At 52.9% G+C, this 19,276-nt stretch overlaps 1 pseudogene; it reads left to right on the top strand.

Moving 5' to 3' along the window:
• Nucleotides 1-328: 328 nt before the first annotated feature.
• Nucleotides 329-5,769, top strand: LOC137167760 (uncharacterized; annotated as a pseudogene).
• Nucleotides 5,770-19,276: the final 13,507 nt, after the last annotated feature.

The following is a 19,276-nucleotide window of genomic DNA, read 5'->3' as shown; positions in this document are numbered from 1 at the left end:
TTCTGATCTTGGTTACAGTGGTGTAAATCCAGAGTAACTCCACTGGGCCAGATACTCAGCTGTGTAAATCAACACAGCCCAGTTGACTTAAAGGCATCAGCCAACCTCTTACTATAGGGTGGCAGGAGGAAACTTCCCTTGGAGGCAGGTTATCACCAGAGCACCTTCCTCTGAAGCAACTGGTAGAGGCCGCTCTTGGAGACAGGAGACTAGACTAGATAAGATTCCTGATCTGAGCCAGTGTGGTCAGTCGTTCCTAGCTAGCTGAGGATTTATTTTAACCTGAATGGAAAAGCCATATTCTTTCGTTTCCCTTTTAGACTCGGAGATGTCAGAGGAGTTACAAGTTTTAATCTATAACCACTCGGAGAGGCTAATGAATGGTAGGTTCTTGGACTCTAGCCAACATGGCGTAGGTACTTCTGGTTAACAGTGGACAGTGCTGGGTTTGAATTAGGTGTGGATGGGTCAATCTGGGCTATGCTAATCCTTCCAGGAGTCCTTGGTCCATCTCTAGCCCACACACCCAAGTATCTCAGAGCTTTTTGCAAATAATGAAAAAAGCTAAACCAACCAACCCCCGGAGGAGCTCATAGCTACACCTAGGTCTGATTCTCCTCTCACTTACCTCAAGGGAAGAACCCTTGACTTCAATAGTTACTTCTGATTTATACCAGAATTACCCCTTCAGACCTGATCCAGCTCTCACATCAGTTTATCTTGGTTTCACCCCCATGACGCCAGTGGAATTAGTCCCAGTGTGACGGGGGAAGTTCGTTTACCCTGGCGTCCGGATCTCTCACTGGGAGCAGACTGTAAATCCCACTGCTGGTGTTCAGTCAAAGGGACAAACACCACACACAAACCCACTGGAGTGAAGCACAACCCAACGGGGAGAAACCCCAGACCCCAAAACAGTAACACACCCCTGGGTTCCTCAGTCTGTGACTATTTACAGTCACTCTTCGCTCCACCCACGCAGCGCTGCTCACCATCTGCTCTTCATCCTCTGCTTCGGCTCCAGGTCCGCAGTCGGTGGCTTCTCGGCCTCGATTCTCGCTGCCCACGCAGACACTATGACACCCCGCCAGGCTGCCGCTCCGATGTACAGCCCCGAGCGCCGGCACTCGCTGCCTTCAGTCACTGCTGCTGGGGCTGGCCTCGGCCAATCAGCTGTCGGGGATTTTCCCGCCTTGCAGGCCTTTGCCCCCGGCCCTCCTGTTGTGCACACGGCACTGCTGCCTTTGCATTCCGCACTCGGGCTGCTGTTTCCTGCCTTTTCACCCGTCACTGGGTGGATTTCAGGCCTTTGCATCCTGCCAAGTGGCATTGTCTAGCTGCCAGGGTCCGACTCCAAGATGGATTCCAAATCCAAAATGGAGTCTGGCCTGGTTCACAACTATTTACACTTCACATAACGCATCCTGTAACAGGTCTCTAACACCGGTGCACACAGGTTTAAGTGAGATCTAGATCAGACCAAGTGAGTTTAATGGAGTTACTCCTGATTTACACGGCACAGCATGAGAGGAGAATCAGACAGACACTGAGGCTGCACGAGGTGAAGGACTCGGTTAAGGTCACACAGAGACTGGACAGTTAGGAGATGCTTAGCTGATGTCAGTCAATAAATGCCCATTTACAGCAATTGAGGCTTATCGTTATTATCATTTATTTGTATTGTGAGAGCACCCAGTGGCCCCATCCCTACTGTGCTAGGTGCTGCACGAACATAAAACAAAATTGTGGGCCCTGCCCCAAAGAGCTGACACACTAAGGCAAGAAACATCAGGTGAATACAACAAATAAATGATAGGATCACTAGATCACCAGGAAGGAGTTAAGGATCTGGCCCTTCGTGAGGAAGGCTGCCTCTCAGAAGAGCTTACGCCTGGTTTTTCAGCTCCAAATGGCTATTTAGCTGCATTTCAATTGTTACTTGCATTACAGTGGCACCTACAGCCCCTGACCATGATCAGGGCCCCATGGTGCTTGGTGCTGTACAGGCACATGAAGAAAGACAGCCCTTGCCTGCACAATCTAAACAGCCAAGGCAGACACAGGATAAGAGGGAAAAGAGACTTGCCCACAGTCAGGGACAGACCTGGAAATAGAACCCAGCTCCCCTGAGTCCTAGGACAGCACCTCTTCTGCCAGACCATGCTGCCTACTTCCTAGCTGCTTTATGTGCTGCATTGTACTTTTCAGTGCTGCAGGAGCTGGATGCTGCACGAACAGAGCGAGATCGAATCGAGTGCCGCATGAACAGGAGCTATAAGGAATTTTGGGACTGCAAAGGTGAGAGAACATCAGGGGCGTTTTCATCTCCAGTATTTTCTCCTGGTCTGATCATACTAGCAGTGAAAATATGTTGTTGTGATCACTTTTACCCCCAAGCAGCATCAAAAGGGACTGGTGAATGAAGGGCAGTTCCTGCTCTTGGTTACCCAGTGTAAATCCAGAGTAACTCAACAGAAGAATATTGAGTCACTTTGGGTTTACAGCAGTGTGAATAAGAGCAAAATTTGGAGAAAGGAGGATTTTAACGTAGCCAGAATCCAAACCAAAAAGGACTTACAGGTTAAAATGTCTCATGGAAACAAATGGGAAGATAGTGCAAACTCTGGAAAACATGTGACACACTCCCAGTGAGCGACCCCACTAAATAAGCAAAAAACTGCTTCCTGCATGAGCCAAAGTTTCCAGCGTTAATGCAGGGCTGCCCTGAATTCTGCCTTACAGCCTCTGTCTGCAGCACCTTCCCAGAGCCTGTGAAATGTGCAGCCAACTGGAAGAAGTCTGAGAAAGCCGGCTATTACTTTTCAAATATGACTAAAGACTGGAGGGGTGCGAAGCAGTTCTGTACTGAGCAAGGGTCTCACCTGGTTATCATTAACAATGATAATGAGCAGGTAAGCCCTCCTGTTACAGGGCCGTCCGATCCGGCCCGGTCGCTGTGCCCCTTCCTCAGGTCCCGACTCCAGGGGAGGACACAACGCCTTCCTAAATGGGGAACAGTTAGCTCTCTTGGGGGTCTTAGCCCGGCCCTCAGGCAGGGCGGGTGAGCAAACAGTCAAAGGCTCTGACCCTTCGGCAGGGCAGGCGAGCCGTGGGTTCGCTCTCTGGGGCGGTCGGGAGGAGAAGTCTCTCCTGGGGTGGCTAGGGAAGGGGGGAGGGGGACACAGGCCCACCCGTCTCCACTGCGTCCCAGCCCAGGGCCCTAGCAGTGGCACTGGCATTGCCCCTCAGCCGGCAGGGCTCCCGCCACACACACCAACGGGGCTCGCCCCTGTCCCAGCCACTGACTATGGCCGTCCCTGGGCCACTTCCTGCCCATATCCCCCAGTACCTGACTCCTCAGGGTCACTCCATCCAGGGTAGGCCCACCAGTTCCTCCTCATCCACAGGCGGCAACAGGGGAAGATCCTCTGCTAGGGGCAGCTCCTCCAGGTCACAGGGCTGGGGAAAGGTTCCGCCTCAGGCAGCTCAGCCAGGTCCTGCCCTGACTCTGGGGGCTCAGCAGCCAGCAGCTCCTCCAGGTCCCATCTGGCCTCGGGGGCGGGCGGGAGGGAGGGGAGGGGATCTCCCACCTGGGCTGCTCAGCCAGCTCTGTCCAGTCCCAGGGTTCAGGGGATTCAGTCCAGCCCCAGGGCTCTGGTATCTCAGCCCAGTCTCTCTGGCTGGGCTGTCTGGTCCAGCTACATGAAGGCCCTACCCAGTCTCCAGGCCCAGGTTGATCCAGGGATGGTCAGAGTCTCTGTTCTGACCTTGGCCTCAGCCAGCAGAGCAGCTCACCTGTCTCTAGCAACACTCTCCTCCAGACTGAGCTCTGGGGCCTGTCCTTTATACTGCCCCTTCCTGTCGGAGCTCCGCCCCACGGTAGCTGATTGGGCTGGCTGGGTGGTCCTATCACTGCCCGGCCTGTTAGTTGCCGGGCAGACTGGCCTGCCGGCCCCACCCCAGCCCGGCCTTTCTGTTGCCGGGCAGACTTGCCTTCTGGCCTCTTCCGATCCGGCGAAGTTCCTGCGGACCTTCATCGGGTCCCGACTCCGGGGAGGCCACAGCACCTTCCTACACATCCCCTCTGTTTGCTGTAACATATCATTCAGAATGGAAAAAAAGAGGCTTAAGGGTCAAATCCTGCTCTCAGTTCCAACTGTGCCAATGCAGAGTAATGCATGAAATCCCTCTGAATTTACTGGCGTTTGCATCACCTGATCTTCCTCTTGGACTGATGTAACTCTCCTGGCTAAGTTACACTGACGGGAGAAGAGAATCAAGTTTGGGGTAGGAGTTTGTGACTCTCATCACAAACGCGATTTGAAATTTGACCAACTCCTGAGATGTGTAAATCAGCATTGCTCTGCTGAAGGCAATGGAGCTCCTCTGCCAATCTAAGCCTATCGGTGCTTTATTTTATAGCACTGGGGAGGAGGCTATGGGGGAGGATGTTTGCGGGAGATGTACACCCTGCCCCATTGAGAACTCCCAAACTCATCACCTATGAGGCAGTGAAAATCCTTTCAGAAGGCATTGACTTTTGATCGCTAGACGGCTGGCTGACTTGAGAGTGAAAGGCTGCTGGGATACCAGGCTGATGGGTGCATTAGAACTGCACAGACTGACCATTCGGTTTCACCGTGCCAGTCTCAGGAGTCATCATGTTGGCCTTCTTCGTATTAAATTCTTGTCCTTTCTAGGGTTTTTTGAAAGACAGTAATAAAAACACGATATACTGGCTGGGACTGAGCGATGTAGAAGAGGAAGGGAAGTGCCAGTGGGAAGACAATAGCCAGTTTTCCACCAGGTAAGCCCCCTTTCACACAAATCCCTTAATCAGAAAATTAGTCCCGATACTCAGGAATTTTGAAGCCATGGCTGTCTGTTTTGTCTCCTGTCTCATGGGAGAGGCCTGAGCAGGATAGGCTCAGAACAGGCACTGATCACAGGAAGCAGGGATGCTAGGGGTGGCTCAAGGGTGCAGGGTGCTGTCCCAGTTCTGGGAGGCGATTGGGAGCTAATAGGCTCAGAGTCAGGACTCGTGGGTTCTAGTCTAGGCTCAGCCGCTAACTGCCTTTGGACAAGTCCTGTCCCCTCTGCCTTGGTTTCCCCCAACACGAAGGGGAAGACGCTCCCCCAACTCCCGGTTTGACTGCGTGGCTGCTGACGCTGCTGTCCCCATGGCCGCCTGCAGGTGGCGGTGTTCTTCGGGGGCTTGTCCATCAAGAAGGATGAGGAGGTGCTGAAGAAGAACTGCCCCCACATCGTGGTGGGGACCCCGGAGCGCATCCTGGCCCCCGTGCGCAACAAGAGTCTCAACCTGCACAGCGTCAAGCACTTTGACGAGTGTGACAAGATACTGGAGCAGCTCGGTGAGGGGGGCTGGTCCCAGGGGCAGCTTCTGTGGGGCGGGACGTGCAGGAGATCTTCCGGCTGACGCCCCACGAGAAGCAGTGCATGATGTCCAACGCCACCCTCAGCAAGGAGATCCAGTCTGTCTGCAGGAAGTTCATGCAGGATGTGCGTCTCCCCTCTGCCCGGCCTGCTGATTCCTGCCGCTACTGGAGCAAGTGGGTCAAGGCTGAGGTGCCCGGGGGCCCTGGCTCCCCAGGAAGGGGCTTGATCCAGGCCTGTCTGGTGTTTGCAGATGGGGGGGCTCTTTGCCTGGGTTCAAGCAGCCGAAACATCGGGCGGGGAGGATGCTTGACTATGGCCCCCCCTTGAAGTCCCCATGGTGGTGGGCGGCATGAGAGAGCTGCCTCCAGCCCTCCCCCACTGCATTGCCCTGGGTGGGTCACGGAACCGCCCCAGCCCTTGGAGGTCCTGTGCTGGTCCGTGTCTCTCCCCCCTCCCCCCGCTTCACGCTGGCTCCTGGTTGGCTGCAGGCACTCCCTGTAGGAGTCCAGCGGCTCCCCCCAGTGACTGTCACATGGTGCGGATGGGAGGGGCTCTGGGAGGCCCCTCCCTCTCTTGGATTCCCAAGGGGCTCCCCACTGACGGCCCCTCTTTGCTCCTTGCAGGTGGCGCGTGCCAGGCGCTTCGGCACCAAGGGCCTGGCCATCACCTTCGTGTCGGACGAGGGCGACTCCAAGATCCTCAACGAGGTGCAGGATCGCTTCGAGGTGAACGTGGCGGAGCTGCCCGAGGAGATCGACATTTCCACGTACAGTACGTACCCGCGGGGAGGCCTGCCCCGTGTCCCTTCCCTCTCCTGCCTGCAAGGGCGGATCTGCCCAGGGGGAACAGTTGGGGGGCTTGGGCCCAAATCCTGGCTTTTTGGGGGGCACCACAGCTGGGGAGCCCTGTGTACATGGGAGGAGGGAGAAATAACCAGTCCTGAGTGGGGGGCAGATTTTCCTATGGCACCCAAATGCCATGGTGATGGGCCTGGAGATGAGACTCAGCAGTGGATGGGGCCCCTCCTGATCTCAGATGCTTGTGCAACAGCAGCAGCCAGGGACATCCCATTCCCCACTCCAAAGCCTCTGCCCCCACCACTGTAGAGGGGGCTGTGATGGCTGCTGTGCTGTTGTTTTGGGGGGCAGGGCTCTGTGGTGAAGCCTCCTAGTGGTAGCGGCGCTGGGGAGTCTGGCTGAGCCAGGTCAATGGGAGCTCCCTGGTGGCAGAAGTGGGATTAACAGCCTCTTTCTCTTTCAGTTGAACAGAGCCGATAACCGGATTGGACCCCCCCTGCCCAGAACCAGCATGGCTGCTGTTTTAACCCTTTCTAAGCCACATCATGGGTATTTCATTTTTTACACAGTTTTTAAACCTGTAGGTGTGTGTGTCTCGAATAAAATTTTTATGACCAAATGCCCCTGGGGTTTGTTTAGCTCCCCGCACATGCAGAGTTGTGGCATCACAACTCAGTGCCACCCTCTGGGCCAGCCTGCTGGGCTTCCAGCTATGGCTGTCTGCGCTGCCAAGCCTTGAGTAGGGGGCAAGGCCTAGTGACACCATGAGGAGATGGCTCAGTGCGGCACGGCAGAAGCAGGAATCCTGGTTAGAAGACGGTGTGTCTAGTGTCAAGGTAGAACCCGTAAGCAGAGGGGGTGAGGGAGACTGAATGGACAAATGGACTTAGAGGGACTAAAGCTCACACACGGAGGGGCCAGATCCTCAATGGGTGTAAGCTGGCATCACTCCTTTAACATCAGTGGAGCTCTGCTGATTTACTCAAGGTGGGATGTGGTCCGTAAACCTTCCCAGTTCTGAAGAGTCTGGGTTTTCCTTTCTGTTGGCAAACGGTACAGCCAGCTGCTCGACCGCACTTTGGTTGGTTGTGCAATACATTCAAGAGACCAGATAACCAGCACCAGTCAGGTTCATTGCTAAAAATCAGTAATAGGATATTACAGGGGAAAAGGTTCAATACAGCTCCAGTTTCCAGGAACCCATCTCGTGCAGCAGTGTTGAATTCACTGTACGAAGAAGGCTTGCTTCCAAAGTCACACCCCTAAAGCTGTCCTTTTTATACCCAAGCTCTTTACAAGGAAAAAGGTACCGTAGCCATCCTCTGAGGTTAGTCTTAACCAATCATCTTTCTACCTTGTTTCTCTTGTATCAGACTGTGCCCCTTATCTCTTTGTTCTGGACACACGCATTCCACGGAGCAAGAGTGCGACGGCAGCTGCTCGGCTTGTCCCATGTATATTGTCTTTATCTTTTGGCCATTCCAGTGAGAGTAACTCCCTGCCTGTTCCTTGGTAGAACCCCCTATGTTCTGATCCTGGCAGTTTTCCTGGCTACTTAAGCTAATGCTAATGCAAGTTGTTATGGGATTCTTAGCAGAGGTGAACAAGATTATAGAAAAACAGGCCAGTGTAGGCCTTGTATCTGTTAGAAGTGTATCTGTTAGAAGTGTATATACAATACAATGTTATATGCAATAAGCACATCCCATCAGTATTAATATATGGAATGTGACTCATACCTATTGATAATGTGATATATTCTATTAGCCCAGCACACATTGGTCAACACTTCAGAAATCGATTTAACCTCCACCTAAACAATCCAGCTATTCCCAATGACCCAGATCCAATTACTCCCCACCCCCAAGTACAGTCTCAGTAATCCCACTGAGAGCTGCCAAGCCTGCGTCAGTTTCATGGCAGAGACACATTCTGTGTGGGGCTCTCATGTGATGGGCAGGAACGGGTCACATACAGCATTACATTCTGCCAGCCAGGGAACTTACCGAACGACGTTTGGGTGCTCCCTGGTGGTGAAGAGGGGAATAGGACGAGGAGAAGAAATACTTGAAAGAAATAAAAAAAAAGATGTGATTTTAACATGTTATATACAGAAATAAGCAACAGAATGAGAGAGAGCGAGAGAGGGGACTTCCAGCCCCGCCTATGGACCAAATTTTGCTTGTTTACCCCACTGTGATTCTGGTGTAAATCCAATTAAGTCAATTCTTTCATTAATAGCTAGGATTATCGTAGCAATATGCAGGAACTCCAGCTTTGTGCCACGACGGAAAACTGGCTTAACCAGCTACCTGGAAATTCCCCTTGTGCAACTGCCACCTGTCACCACGTAGCACACTCAGCAGTGTAAATTCCAGCTCGAGGAGTCACACCCGCTCTCGTTCTGATCGAGCTCGCACGCTAAAAATAGAAGCGTGGCCGTGGTAAGGGCAGTAACAGGAGAGGCTCGCGGCCCAGACTATGATCCCATCCAAGAGAACAGGTACATAAACAGGGGGCTAGTCCCTCCTACCACCACAGCAACACTTCTCATTGTAGCACATAGCTAGATGAGAGCTATGTCTTCTCAAGCTGGAACACTCACTTTCCAGCTCCAGTGCAGACATTCCCATAGACCCCTCTGGATTCTCCTACCCCAACCCTTGAGTTCAGCCCATGGCCTTCGTTCCATTCACCCAATAGATACGTGTCACCTCGGGTTCCCATGGTGGCTCAGCTGCTAACGGGAGAGGACGAGCTCTGAGGAGTCTGAGCTTTGCAGCCTCCTTATCTTGAAGAAATTAGACAGGAAGGCAAGTTAACTTACGTCCTGCTGCTTTAGATCGTATCAATCAACAGCACTGCACACAGGACAGCACTGCCTTCTCACCATGCCCTGTTCTCCTTCCTTCTGACTAACCGCATCTCCCAGTCGCAGAATAGTTTGCTTTGGTGAGACACTGAGAACCTATGGGGGGAAACTGAGCACAGTGCAGACGGCCTAGCACCATTTCATGGAATCACAGAAATGTAGAGTAGCAAGGGAGCTCAGGAGGTCAACTAGTCCATCTCCACGTTCTGAGTCAATTGGATCAGATTCCCCAGCTGGCGAAAATCAGCACCACTCCATTGGGGTCAACGCACCCATTTACACCAGCTAAGGATCTGGCCCTATGTAATAAACTTCCCCATGCTCCGGAATGGAATGTGCTCAGAATGATTTCCTAGAACTAGAAAGAGGAAAATTCACTAGAATGAGGAAGCGCATCAGAAATGACCTTAAGTGGCTAAACTGAGGAAACTCAACTGACTCTGTGCAGAGGCTCCTCGAACCAAACCATGGAGCTCTGCCAGGAGGCAAAGCCCAGACACCCAGGCACCGTGAGGCTCCATGCTTCTCCCTCACTGACGTTCATATCTTATATACAAAGTGACCTGAACAAATTGGAGGATTGGGCCAAAAGAAATCTGATGAGGTTCAATAAGGACAAGAATCCCACGTACTGCTACAGACTGGGGACCGACTGGCTAACATCAGTTCTGCAGAAAAGGACCTGGGGGTTACAGTGGGCGAGAAGCTGGATATGAGTCAAGGCTAATGGCACATTGGGCTGCATTACTAGAAGCATTGCCAGCAGATCGAGGGAATTGATTAGTCCCCTCTATTCGGCACTGGTGAGGCCTCATTTGGAGTACTGTACCACGTTTTGGGCCCCTCACTACAGGAAGCATGTGGACAAATTGAAGGGAGTCCAGTGGAGGGCAACAAAAATGATTAGAGGGCTGAGAACATGACTTATGAGGAGCGGCTGAGTGAACTGGGCTTGTTTAGTCTGCAGAAGAGAAGGATGAGGGAGGATTTGATAGCAGCCTTCAACTACCTGAAGGGAGGGTCCAAAGTGAATGGAGCTAGGCTGTTCTCAGTGGTGGCAGATGACAGAACGAGGAGCAATGGTCTCAAGTTGCAGTGGGGGAGGTCTAGATTGGATATTAGGAAAAAGTTTCTCTCTAGGAGGGTGGTGAAGCACTGGAATGGGTTACCTAGGGAGGTGGTGGAATCTCCATCCTTAGAGATATTTAAGGTGTGGCTTGACAGTCCTGGCTGGAATGATTTAGTTGGGGTTGGTCCTGCTTTGAGAAGGGGGTTGGACTAGATGATCTCCTGAGGTCCCTTCCAACCTAATATTCTATGATATCCCCTCATCGCCACACCCCCTGCACAGTTCTTGTTCCTAGTTTTGTTTGCCCTTGTACAATTCCCTGTGCTCCACACCCCACCCACGTGCCTGGCCTTGTCCAATAACCCCACCCCTGTTTTATGTCCTAGCCTAATCGTCCCCTTGTACAATCATCCACAGCCCCCACCCCACCAAGGTCCTGGGTCTTATCTGCCCCATGCCTCCTGCTCTGCCCACATCCCAGCTTTGTCTGCAGCTGGTACAGCCACCTCTGTGCCCCTCTCCAGGCAGGCGCCTATGCATGGTACGACCTCCCACAGTCCATCCTACAGGCTCCAACTCTGTGCACACTTCAGTCCTTCTCTGCTTTGCTCTCTCGAGTGAATCTTGCTGATCGGCATGGAAAAAACCTGATTTTAGCTGCTCCCCTTCCCTGGCCCCTGCCTGTCTGTCTCTCCATCCTTAGCCTGCAAGTTCCTCAGGGCAAAGACTGTCCCTTCTTGCCTCTCTGGAAAGCACCCAGAACACTGCAGGCCACAACAAACAAATCACCACAATGTACACAGCACAGAATTAGCCAGTGGAACTCACTGCCACTGGATGTCAGTGAGGCTGAATTGAGCAGGTGGGTGCAGGAGGGGGGGTGCAGGGGTTCGGTGTGAAGAGGGCACAGTACAGGGAATAGGACAATGGGGGCGGGGAAGCCTGAGGAGCCTGCAGGGTCCCGGGCAATGGGGGGATGCCATGCCCACGGGGGCCAGGTCACCAAAATACAAGTTCACCCAGGACACCATTTTCCTAAGGCTGGCCCTGCAAAGGATGGAGGGCTTGATTCCAAACAGGCCCCTTTACCCTGATATAAAGGGGCCTTCGTGTGACTAAGAATCAGGCCCTATGTATTTTTATGCATTATAAGAGCCAGTGACATGAGATAGGATAAAAAAAAGAAACTTAAGGGCTCCACCCACTTCTGCTTCCGGGCAGAGAACCATCACTAATTGCCTGGAGTTAGAAACGTCCCCCAGTTCCAGAATTGTCCACCTCAATTCAATTCAATTTCAATTCAGGGCAAATCCCAAAGGGACCTGGCCTCTTGCAGACTGAGCCCTAATCAATCAATCTCTGGCAAGATGCTTCAGGTGGTCTGACTGCATTTATTTTATGTCCATCACTGGCAATCTTAAGGACATAAGGACATAAGGACAAGGACCTAAGGACATAAGGACATAAGGTCATAGGCGGCGTTACAATGGCCACGGCCCAACAGCGGGACTTTCCATTATCCCCTAGACCGGACAATATTATTCCCTCTATTATACATTGTTGCATACAATTTCGTTCTGCCCCCTTTGACACAGGTAGTTGCCACCCTCTTAACGTAGTCTAATGCCACCTTTTTCCGTTAATTGGCTGATTTGGGCAAAACAACGCCATTTATCACCTTTTAGTCATTTCTATTCATCAAAGTGTCATTTTAGGGAGTTAGTTCCTTTTAGTATCTTGGTACCTCCTATACCTGCTACATAATGTAATATTTTGACAGTATATATACTTGCAGTATCATCACTTTCCTGTGCCAATTTCAGCTAGCTTGGTTTTTTCCACTTAGGCCATAGCCTGTTTTACAGGCCTTATGACAGGTCTTATACTTACTACACTGGCTTCTGTGGGGATTCAGAAGTGCAGTCTGTGGCTGGTTGGGGAGTCTGGCTTCAGTGCCACCCACTAGTGCTGGGAGAATCTGCTCTCCGTTTGCAGCCTGCCCAGACCTTGGCATTATCAGTTGGCTACTCTGGGCACGGACAGGTCACATCTATCCTTTGAGTAAGGATTTCCAACCAACTTTGCACCCACTTTGTGATAATTTCATCTAGTCCACGTTTCCTTAGTTTGCTTACGAAAATGTCATGTGGCACTGTGTTGAAAGACTTACTAAATCCAAGATATATCACGTCCACCTCTTCCCCCCATCCACTAGGCTGGGTACCAGATCAAAGGAGGAAATAACAAAGTTACTTACCAGTAACTGATGTTCTTCGAGATGTGTTGCTCATGTTCATTCCACTATAGGTGAGTGCACGCCACCGTGCACGGTTCCCAGAACTTTTTTCCCCTTAGCAGACCCTGTAGGGCCGGCTCTGGTGCCCCCTGAAGTTCCACGCACATGCTGAAGTATTTGAGGCACTGCCGGCCCTACGCCCACTCAGTCCCTTCTTTCTGCCAACTCCAGCAGCGGGGACGGGGGGTGGATTGTGGAATGGACATGAGCAACACATCTCGAAGAACATGAGTTACTGGTAAGTAACCTTGTTTTCTTCTTCGAGTGATTGCTCATGTCCATTCTACAAAGGTGACTAACAAGCAATACCTTGGAGGTGGGTAGGAGTTACCGGTGAGCTGCCCTCAGCACAGCTCTGCCGAATCCCACGTCCGCCCTCGCCTGCCGGACGATGGCGTAGTGGGACGTGAAGGTGAGTACCAACGACCAGGTGGCGGCTTTGCAGATATCCTGCAGGGGCACGCTCTCCAGGAAGGCTGTAGACGAGGCTTGAGCTCTGGTTGAGTGCGCTGTGATGGTTCCCGTAAGCGGCACCCTCGCCTGCGCGTAGCAGAAATTGATGCACGATGTAATCCACGAGGAGATGCGCTGGGTGGAGACAGGTGAAGAGCTGCGTGGATTTCCAGAACGGCTTTGTACGCTCGATGTAGAAGGCCAGGGCTTGTCTCATGTTTAGCGAATGCCATCTCCCGTCCTCCTCCAAACCGTGCAGTTTGGGAAAAAACATGGGGAGACATATCTTGATTATAATGAAATTGGGAAACCACCTTGGGCAGGAAGGCTGGGTGTGGCCTCAACTGCACCGCATCCTTATAGAATACTGTATAAGGGGACTCCGAGGTGAAGTCCCTAATTTTGGAGACCCTCCTAGCTGAGGTAATGGTCACCAGGAAGGCTACCTTCCATGAAAGCAGGAGCAGAGGGCATGAAGCCATGGGTTCAAAGGGGGGCCCCGTGAATCTCTTGAGGACCGGGTTGAGATCCCAGGGAGGCACCGGGTCGCGGACCTGCGGATACAGCCTCTCCACCCCCTTGAGGAACATGACTGACATGGGATGGGAGAACAGGGATCTCTCCTCTAGTGACTGATGGAAGGCCGAAATGGCCACCAAGTGAACCTTCAATGAGGCCAACGCCAGGCTCTGGAGCTTTAGCTGGAGCAGGTACTCCAGGATCGCCTGCAGAGGCGAGAGGCTGGGCGGAATGTCCCAGGACTCCACCCAAGAGGAAACTGTTTCCACTTAGCCCAGTACATGACCTGTGTAGAAGGTTTCTTGTTTCCCAGCAGGACTTGTTGGGAACCGAGCAGGCTCTCTCTCTCCCTCCGTCAGCCACAGAGCCTCCAGGCCATGAGGTGCAGGGAGTCCAGGTCCAGGTGCAACAGGCGACCGTGGTCCTGGGCAAGAATGTCGTGCCGCCTCGGGAGCTCCATTGGCGGGGCGATCAAAAGGTCCAGCAGCACCTTCCTGCTTATTTATATAAAACATAGCTGCGGTGTTGTCCGTCAGCACCTGCACCACTCTGCCTGTCAGGAATTGGAGGAACACCTTGCACGCTAGGCAAATAGCCTTCAGCTCCTTCACGTAGATGTGCAGGTGCCTGTCCTCCACGAACCAGAGCCCCTGAGTGCTCAGGTTGGTGCTGATGTGGGCTCCCCATCCCACATCCGAGGCGTCGGAGATTAGGGTGACTGACGGGGCCAGATCCCTGAATGGGACGCCATTCAACACTGCTCTGGGAGACCTCCACCAGTCTAGGGAAGCTAGGATTGGCGGGGGAACTGTGAGCACCTGATTCAATGGGTTTCTGCTCAGCACATATACCGAGGCCAACCACGCCTGAAGCCACCTGAGCTAGTCTCACTACATACATGCAGGCCACCATGTGGCCCAACAGCTGTAGGCAGTGCCTGGCTGTTGTCCTGGGGCATCGGTGCAGCTGGGAGATGACAGAGACCATCACCTCGAAACGTGGCAGAGGCAGGAAGGCTCTTGCCTGGGAAGCGTCCAGGGTGGCTCCAATGAATTCTATGCATTGCACTGGGGTTAGTGTGGACTTCTGCTTGTTTATGAACAGTCCCAGCCTGCTGCACGTGGAGCAAATGAGAGTCACGCTCTCCTGCACTTGGGACCTGGACCTGCCCCTGATCAGCCAATTGTCCAGGTAAGGGAAGATTTGCACACCCTTTCGCCTCAGGTGGGCTGCCACTACTGCCATGCAGTAACTATGCCCAGGGAGTCTTTAGTAGGATGTTGTGGGTCAAGGCAATCTCCTGTGTCTGGGCTTTTACCTTCCCCAGCTTTGGATGTGCCCTAGCAGAGGGTTACTGCCCTGGCTGTTTTTTCTAGCCAAGCGATCTGGGGAAGAGGGTGGGATGAGCCATAAATGACGGGTTTCTGGGTGCATGGGGCAGTGGCGGAGGGAGGAAAAGTCTGAAACTAGGTGGATGGGTTTGGAGCTGGGCACGTCCTGGCCCGAGAGCTGGGCAAGAGGAATTTGCCTAGGTGCAGCGAGTGAGTGCGGCCGCTCGAGGAACGGAGCGGTGTGCAACAGGGAACTACAGCCACTCTGGAGGCTCCAGCAGAGATGCTTGTAAGATGAAGCGTGATGAGAATAGTCGGCCCCTTAAAGGCAGTAGTGCCTAGAGATTAGCCCACTCCACCACATGGCATGGCCCTTTCAGCAGCTCATAGAGGGAGACCGGAGGAGGTAGAACTAGTGAGGCAGTGGCCCTGGAAGGGAACAGTGATCGGAGGAGGGCTCCTGTCCCTGGTGCTTTAAGGACCCGGGAGCCTTGTAAAGCGGGTGGGACAAGGCTCCCCGGTGGCACTGGTGTAAATAAACCCACCACACATGGGTGTGACCACACGTGACTAAAGATGTGAGTTATTCTCTGGAGAAAGAATGAATAGCCCAGGCCCCAGGAAGGGGGGGGCTTTGAACGACCTTGGTCCAGGAAATTGTTTGCAAAGACCCAAGAGGTGCTGAGTGCAATGTTCTTGCAGGGCCATGACTGCTCACAAGTGGCTGCGCAGGAGCGGCACACACACACGAATCAGTGCCGTGTGTAAGGGGCTTATTAGCCCCTCACTGACACTTAGCGGGTCTTTTGAGTCGGCATCTCCTGAGGAAGCAGGACCCTGAACCAGACACAGCCCCAGGGCCAGTGGGGAGAGGCCAACTCAGGTCAGCCTGATTGACAGGGTGGTTCAGCCAATGAGGGAGCCAGGAAGGCAAGGGGAGTCCCGTCCTCCGTGTGAGCTGGAGCTGCCTGGGCCTGGGCCGAGAGCGGGGCCGAGCTAAGGACAGAGCAGCCAGCGGCTGGGGGCCAGAGGAGAGGCCCAGGGAGCTGAGCTGAGCTGACCCATAGCAACAGGTGGAGCAGGAGCAGGAGCTGGGGCTGGGCTGGGCTGGAGCCGTCCGGAGCCGGGTGCAGTGATTGAGCGGCTGGGGGGAGCGAGGGGGACCCTGGGTGGGGCTGGGCACAGGGAGACACCCCCAGCCCAGAGGCCTCGCAGGCCAGACTGGGAGGGGGATCGTGACCCTGACGGGGGGATGATGCTGGGGAGAAGGACCCTGCCCCCTAGAGCCGGGGGCGTGTGGCCCCTGCCAGAGCCAGCGTCTGACTCTGCATCCCTGCAGCGCGGCCAGGCCTGCGCAGGGGCCTGCGACGTGTGACACAGACTGTGAGCGTCCCTCACACCCCAGAGACTCCCCTGCATTTCGTATGTCTTTATTTGCTGTTTGATTGCTGTCTGTTTAATACATTGTATTATTTGCACTGTGTGCAGTGACCAGGGGTCAGGGACGCGCCCCGTGCAGAGTTAGTACCTGCAGTGGGGACTCCCTAGCCCCTGCCCTAAGGGACCACGGCAGGATTGGGGGTTGAGCCCCAGGAATCAGGGCCCAGCCTTGTCGGAGTTACAGGGACCCCCCCACACAGGAGAGTGGGAGGGGAGCCCCCGAGGTCAGGCCGGCCTCTGGGTAAAGGGAGTGGGGGCAAGGACTCAGATCCTGTCGCTAGCCATCTCCACCGGGGTAGTGCATGAGCCAGGAAAGATCCCCAGAATAGCGGCCCATTCCCCCGCTTACACATAGGAAGCCTGACATAACAAGAGTGCCTGAGGAAAGACACAGAACAATGGAAACCTCAGAGTGTGAACTGCCCAAGTGTTTCAGTTTAGGGCAGACATCACAGGGGAGGGAGGAAGTGGGGGAAAGAGGCGGTAAAGCAGATATTGGGACCGGTGCCATATTTAGTAGAGGTAAAAAAGGCGATAACAAATGAGGCCCATTGATCAGCTATTACCAGCTAAAAGTTCGGGGTGGTTACAGGCCCCTGAAGCTAGCAAAAGCGGTGACGGGTTTTGTTGGCAAGTGGAAGTACCAGAAATTGGTAGCCAGGAATGAGAGAGTGAGAATGCGCCTGCTGTCTATGTACCTCCAAACCTTCCAGCTCCCCAGGGTCGCTCTTCCATTGTAAGATACTGAGGCTCAGCAATGTGGCAGCTGGGTTGATAATAATTTGCATCAGGATTCGAGTCCTAAACCGCCACCTCTTGAGGCTAAGGAGCAGCTCCACCACCTGGCAGCAGCAGTAGGCTGTTATAGCTGAGCAGCTCAACCACCAGAGGATGACATGATACGCTTTGCTGGTAGATGGCACCTTGAGAACAGGCAACATCATTAGGACTCAACTGTCATTTTTTTGTTTTTTCTGAACTTGTTGCAGTTGAAGAGCATAAGTAAAATTCAAACAGCCTGACTTGACCCAGGCTGGAAACCGCAGAGGAGGGTCATGGGGGCCAGGAAAAGTAGACAGACCCCTGGAAAATTGCTCATCTTCACCATCCACCCTGCAGATCTCTCTGGGTTTGCATTCTCAATTTCCCCAGAAGGTGTGTGGGCTGACGTTCTTGCTAATTTTCTTCTCTACCCAGCGTCACTTTTCACCCTCCTACCCGGGCTCCTGCCCTGCTGCTGAGGAAGAATGGCCCTGAGATGACCTTGGGAGCTGGCATATTTTTTCCCCTCTCTTCCTTCCTTCTATTGTAACAAATCCAGATCTCCCCAGGCCTGCTCAATGCTTCACACAAAGCCAGCTCAGAACATCGCAGCCACAATGATGAACCCCAGACCCTCCCACTCCTGGGGCCTGAGCTAACCGAGAATCTCTGTTTGCATCATAGGGCATATGACACACAGGTGAACAGCTCCAAAGCCACAGGAATCCCCAGGGATGTGAGGAGTCAAGACACACCGAGAAACCCGGGATTGTCACTTGGGAGTGTTATTGCCTTGACAGTAATGAACTCCACTTGCTTGGGCATCAGGGAAGGGCTGAGTCAGAAGGAGGAAGAGGGGAGTGGCCTGGTGCTCTGAGGTTGGCAGAGCAGAGGGGTTGATATGGGATGTAGTGCTCTGAAAATGCTGGCAGTACCTAGTGGATACCGACCACTGGGCCTCTTCAGCAATTACCCTGCCCAGACTTTGGTTAGCAGCCAGCCTTCCATGATGGAATATGCTTAGCTTGTCCCCATTTCACAGCTGCCCTCATGGAGCAGAAAAGCCTACCACTGCTGCCATCTAACTGAAATACCACTCAGTTCAAGTGGTGAAGATCTGGGCTTTGGTTATGCAGGTTCTAAATTGACGCCCGGCCGCTGCCCTGTGGTGGGGATTGTTACAACATGAGAATTTAGTGAAGGAGGAAGAGAACCAGCAGAAAGCACTGAGAGTGATCAGAGATATGAAAAAGAAGGGAGGGGGCAGGACATTATGAGGGCAACTATTGATAATGGCCTACTTTGTAAAGGGCATTGAGATCTTCTGAGGAAAGGCACTATAGAAGAGGAAGGGATTATTAGGGGGCAGGTCCCAAAGGCTGATCCTATCTACTTCCTAATAGAGGGGTCAGCTGCTGCTCTAGAGGTAAAAGGGTCTTGTTGATATCTCCTCAACCACCAGGCCATGTAATGACCTAGGGAAGATCCCCCTCTGGATTCTGTTGAAGTAAAATGCTTAGGCCTTAAACTTTGGTCAAGGAAAGTATGTCTTATGGGTAAAGTGAGGGGATAAAACAGAGAGTGAGACAGTGCAGAAGAAAAGAATGTAAACAGTGCTGAAAAATATCAACTGTCAGCTGAAAATACTTGTACTGCAGTTTGCTTATGTCTGTGACCTTGACTAATGATAAGAAGAATGAATGCTGTAATTCTAACACTGTTATAAATATATGTTAAAATCTGCCGAAGGCTGGAGACCCTTTACTGACCAGAGACAACCCCGTCAGTGGCTCTCCCCTTGCATATGCTTGTGCTTTTATAATAATAAAAGAGTCTCAGATCTCTGATGAGCCTCAACTAAAACGCAGAATGAAGCTTTGTTTCTTCCACAATTCCTGACCAGAAGCAGCAATCAGCAGTTTGTAATAAACCAGCAGCTTCCTCTCCCATGCAGAGGTGGCCATGTCTGGGGCTGAGCGGAGCAGGGAGCTGTTTCAGACACACAGGCCTCCACTTTTCCTCAACGTTCTTCATTCTTGTGTAAGTGGGATTGGAATGAGCTTCCTCCTCCCCCACCCCCGACATCTAGTGATGAGCTGGGTGTGACGGGTTCCCCCGGGTTACAACCTAGGACCCGCTGTGCCCCCTTAACTCTCCAGCCTGGGCTGTCCATTACAAAGCTTTGCTAGTGACCAGCAGCAAACCCCTCCGGGTGATGTGATCACTCAGCCCAGCAGCACGTAATGCCCCCACACCCAGCTAGATTGTGTGACTCCTCCCTGAGACACTCACAAATCTCACAAGAAAGGCACCAGCCAGTTCAGCACAACTGTCTACCTT

This window comes from Emydura macquarii, unplaced genomic scaffold (assembly GCF_026122565.2).
Source record: "Emydura macquarii macquarii isolate MOO-44397 ecotype Brisbane River unplaced genomic scaffold, CSIRO-AGI_Emac_v2 contig_2984, whole genome shotgun sequence".
In the NCBI taxonomy this organism is placed as follows: Eukaryota; Metazoa; Chordata; order Testudines; family Chelidae; genus Emydura; species Emydura macquarii.
This window is presented reverse-complemented; position numbering and strand designations above follow the sequence as displayed.